General features: G+C 29.3%; 1 protein-coding gene across 5 annotated transcripts in view; it reads right to left on the bottom strand.

Moving 5' to 3' along the window:
* Window positions 1-5,271, bottom strand: part of LOC117179404 (stress-activated protein kinase JNK) — a 473,020-nt gene that overhangs the window by 152,348 nt on the left and 315,401 nt on the right. The gene's annotated exons all lie outside the window — the stretch shown is intronic.

The following is a 5,271-nucleotide window of genomic DNA, read 5'->3' as shown; positions in this document are numbered from 1 at the left end:
TGATCATTTTTGCACGGGGCTGTCCCGGTATATATCATCAGTCACGGACGCATTTTTATAATGCAATCCAGTGATCTGATGAAAGCAGTCTGCCCAGACATAATGGACAAAGCCTGGTTTTACCCCATCATTGACGGACTGGGTTGCAGTTAAGTACACGATGGGGGGATCTACAGCTTAAGGTGGGTTCCGAACCACCAGAATATCAGTAAGGGTACATTGAAAAATTTCCAGAGGTACCGGCTCAGGGATCGAACCCCGAACCTCTCAGGTGAAGTCCGAGGGTCTAACCAACTGAGCCACCGAGGCTCAGTATAATAATATAATATATAAACTCAGTATTATTATTATTATTATTATTATTATTATTATACCATCAAGCCATTTCCCTTTCGGGGTAGGCGTGATACACTCGGTAGGGGAAATGAGTAGTGTGTGGAAGGGATAGAGATTTTTCAGATTGATCCAGAATTCTCGTGCTATTTAAGTAAATAACCCGTTCGTTCCGCAACACTGCTCCGACCCAGGTTGCTGATCAATATGGTCAATATCATCCTTGTTGGTAGAAACTCAAACTGTTTTCTCGCAAATTCGTCATTTTGCTTTGAAAATTAACCTTTAGTTGAAAATGTAACAGTTTTTGGTTGAATTTTAATTTTGTTTCAGAAATTCAAGCATTTGATTAAAAATGCAACTATCATGTTATAGTCAAAATTTTTGTTGTGAAAATTAAACTATTTGGTTGAAAACACAATACGCTTCAACATGAAATATGAATTTTTTTTCATACACACTAATTTTATTTAAAAGAATTTATTTCCCTATTATTCCGCTATTTTAGAGTAGTTTCATTATTTATTGAAGCTTACAGTGGCATTCAAGGTCTTATAAAATTTTTCATTTTTCATACTTTTACCACTGCAAGGATATGGTAATGACTCTGGTTATTTCTCCGAAGACGTATATCAAGCTGAAGCCGTTGATTCATTTACTGGATTTAGAATGAATTACCGAGGCATTAACTTAACGCTATGCGTAGAGATAATGTGCTTTATCACAAAATATATGGGATTATAAGCTCATCTGGTTCCATTTTTTTAGTGATTTAGGAATTCAAATTTAGGGCAAAAATTGGATCTTTTCCCAAAAAGGGGGCTAAAATAGGATTTAATTTATTATTAAAAACTTTCGACATCATAGGTGTAAGTAGTGTATATTGAACAAAAGTGCCTTGTGTCAATAAGTGCATTTTTCAGCAAGTTTTCTAGTCTTTTTTGTGTTTATAAATTTATTTTAGTTATAGTTTTTAAAAATGTCTTTGAAAGACTTCAGTACTTTCTACTGATACAATGCATCCGAAAAAAATTTAAGAAGATAAAAGATGGAAAAATAGATTATCAATTTTTTAAAAGGAAAAGTGAGAGGTTGGTTTTGGATGTCTTCTTCTTGTTTCTTTCACATTTTCCTTTGTTATGTATTCGTTTCTAATGATTGATCTTAAATGAAAGAAAAAAGATAAACAACTCAAATGAAAAATTGTCATGTTTGAATTTTTTATTGTATTTAATCTATTTTTTCAGTTAACAATACTTAGCCATTCAAAGATTTTTCAATGACAGTTAAGAAATGATTATAGTGCAAAAAAAGAGAAATTAGAAAATTATTATTCACGAAAATAACAATTCCTTTAAATTTCCCTTTATTCTTTTTCCACGTAAAAGCGAACTAAATTAATCAAACCCAATAAGAAAATAAAAATATTTTTTGCTGAGAATTCATCCTTTTTGGTTTTAAATTCAACTATACTTTCGTAGATAATTTAAAGATTTGTTTGAAAATGAACTTTTTGTGAAAATTTTATTATCTCTGGTTGAAAATTCAATAGATTTATTAAATTTTTCCTTCTTTCTTGGCTGGAAAATATATTTTTATTGAAAATCAAACTCCTTGTGGAAAACTTATTATTTCGGATTGAAAATTCAATAGATTAATTGAAATTTTTTACATTCTCGATTGAAAAATATTTTTGGTTTCAAATTGATCTATTTCATTAGAAAGTCGTCTTTTTGGTTTACAATTTAATCTTTTTTGTTAGAAACTTAATCTTTTTTTTATTCGAAATGCAACTGTTTGGTGAAAAATGAACCTGTTGTGGTTCGCCCAATATTTGCGGTAAAACGCTAATGGACATTTTTTTTAAATCTACTATTTTGTTTAAGAGAAGTTTTCTTTTTACGAATTCAACTGTTTCTAATTAAAAATAAGAATATTTTTTGTTCAAATATCAAGTATCATGGTTTTCGTTGAGAATTCGTCTCTTTTGTTTAAAAATTCCATTACTCGGTTGAAATTTCAACTACTTGATTAAAAGTTTAAGTATTTTGGTAAAAATTCATTTTTTGGTTGAAGATTGATCATTTTAGTTGAAAATTCATCTCTTTGGTTGAAAATGAACTTTTTTTTCGAAATTCATTTCTTTAGGGTTTAAAATTCAACTAATTTATAGAAAATTGGTCTCTTCGGTTTGGAAATTTAACCATTTTTTTAATCTACTATTTTATTGAAAAATCTTCTTTTTATAGATTCACCTTTTTTTCATGAAAATAACAATTTTTTGGTCGAAACATCAACTATTACACTTGATGTTGAAAATTCCATTTTTGTTGCAAAATACTTGTTTTAAGTTAAAATTTATTTATTCCATATTTTGTTCCGAGTTCTTCTTTTTGGCTGCAAATTCAACTATTTGATTAAAAATAAATCTACTTTGTAAAAAATACAAAATTTTAACTTAAAATACTATGAAATTAAAAAATTTCAATTTCGAATTTAATATTATATCCTTCATTGATTTTATTCAAATAATTAATTCCCCTATTATAATCAAATATAGTAAAAGGAATTATTTCAAATAGGTTTCATAAAAAGGAATTTTTTTCAAAGCGATTTGTTTTATAATATCTCTTATTTCTTCTTGCAAAAAAAGGGAAAATTGGGTAAAAATAGTCGATTTAGGTGTTTTAGAGAATTTTTAAAATTTAAGGGGGGAAAGAAGGGATCAGATAAAAAAGGAGACCGACTGTGATCCCTGTTTTATAAAAATTGATTTATTAAAGAGAAGGTTAAACTGGCGAAGCGGGCTTTCGAAATGTGTCAATGGAGTTGAGATATCACATGTTCAATCTGTTGAAGGAGAATGACACGACAGCTAATTGATCGATCGAATTAGGGACCAAGAGTGCACCCTCGTTTGATAAGTAGATTGACCTAATCATGCCGGTTTACTTCCCATGTTAGAGCATCGCTCCCCATTTCCTAAAAGCTAGCACGAAGGAATCGACCACCGCCACTCTATGCAAGTTCAGATTATCTAACATAATAGGGGAAACCAGTACGAGCCGGATACCAGTGCAAGCTGAACAATGAAAAAAGAGACTGGCTTCTAAAATAAAAAATCTGTAGAATTTTTTATTTGCGGCTATCTTGAAAGCGGAATTTCTTGGATCATTTTCTTGTAGGGCAAATTAATCTGAGTAAAACAGTACGAAGTGTATACCAGTGCGAATTGAATAATGAAAAAAGTGACTGGGTTTTAAAATCAAAGTTGTTTAGTATTTCTTATGAGCGACAATCTTGAAAACGAGTTTTCTTGGATCATTTTGCTGCAGGTAAAATTGATATAAGGGAAAAAAGTACGAGATGTATACCAGTACGAGCTGAATTATTGAAAAAAGTGATGGGGTTGTAAAATAAAAGTTCTGTAGTAATTTTTTATGAGTGGCAATATTAAAAACGAGTTTTCTTTGATCATTTTGCTGTAGAAAAAATTAATATAGAGAAAAACAGTACGAATTGTATACCAGTTGGAGTTGAATAATCGAAAAAAGTGGCTGGGTTTTAAAATAAAAGTTCTGCAATATTATTTTCATGACAAGCAATATTGAGAACGAGTTTTCTTGGATCATTCTGCTGCAGATCAAATTATATAGGGGAAATCAGTACGAGGTGGATACCAGTAGGAACTGGATAACGGAAAAAATAACTTGGTTTAAAAAAAAGTGCTACAGTATATTTTTATCAGTGAAAGTATTTGGAACGAGATTTCTTGGATCATTTTTTTATAGATAAAATTATATAGGGGAAATCAGAACGTCGCAGATCCAAGTACAAGCTGAATAATGGAAAAACGTGACTGGATTTAAAAAATTTTTTCACCCTTATTTTTAAAAACTTAGTTCATGTGTTTGAATTATAAAATGAAAAAATATATTTTTTTGGATGGCGATGAAACTTCTTTCCGCAGACTTAATTTTCTACCAAATGGTTGCACTTAAAACGAAAAATTTCAACTTTTCAGCAAGAGGCGAATCTTTAACAAAAAATGTGAATATTTTACTAATAGTTGAATTTTTAACCTTCAAAGATGAGTTTCTAAGCTAAAAAGACGTCTTTTCTACAAAATAATTGAATTCTTAATCCAAAAATATGACTTAAAAAAATTATTTTCGACCAAATATTTCAATTTTCTGTCGAACAAGAAAGTTGAAGTTTAACCAAGTTTAACCCAAAAGACAATTTTTCAACAAAATTCAGAAATATTCAATCGAATAGTGGAAGTTTTATAAAAAAAGATCAGTTTTAAACCAAGAATGGAATAATTAAAATTTAAGTTTAGGACATTACTTTTCATACCAAAAAAATTTCAAGTAGTTGAACTCAGAAAAAATAAGAATTTTCAACAAAATAATTGAATCATCAATTAAATAGATGAATTTTCAATAAAGAAAAATAAATTTTAAAACGAATACTTGAATTTTCACTTAAAAACTATATTTTTTGAATGGAAAGTGGGATCGTTAAACTTTTAGTCACAAAAATGAATTTTCACCGTAGATTAAAGACATAGATTTTCTACCAAACGGTTTAATTTTCTACTCAAAGATAAAATTATTCAATAAGTGTTAATTTACCACCAAATAGTTAAATTTTCAAATAAACATGTTATAGTTGATATTTAGATATAAAATATTTTAATTTGAAATAAAAAACAGTTAAATTCAACCACAAAGTACGAATTTTAAAACAAAGTACTTGAGTCCTCAACACAAAAACCTTAACCTTTAAGCAAACAGTTGCACTTTTATCCAAAAAGGATGAATTTTCATCTAAATACGAGGGTAGTTCAATAAGTCCTTAGAATGACCAACAGATGGCGCGCGAATCGCTCCAAATCATGTGTTTTCAGTCAGCACCACTCCCGACTAGATATAT

Source organism: Belonocnema kinseyi, chromosome 9, assembly GCF_010883055.1.
Source record: "Belonocnema kinseyi isolate 2016_QV_RU_SX_M_011 chromosome 9, B_treatae_v1, whole genome shotgun sequence".
Classification (NCBI taxonomy): Eukaryota; Metazoa; Arthropoda; class Insecta; order Hymenoptera; family Cynipidae; genus Belonocnema; species Belonocnema kinseyi.
The sequence above is the reverse complement of the archived record's forward strand: the minus strand, read 5'-3'. Positions and strand labels throughout refer to the sequence as shown.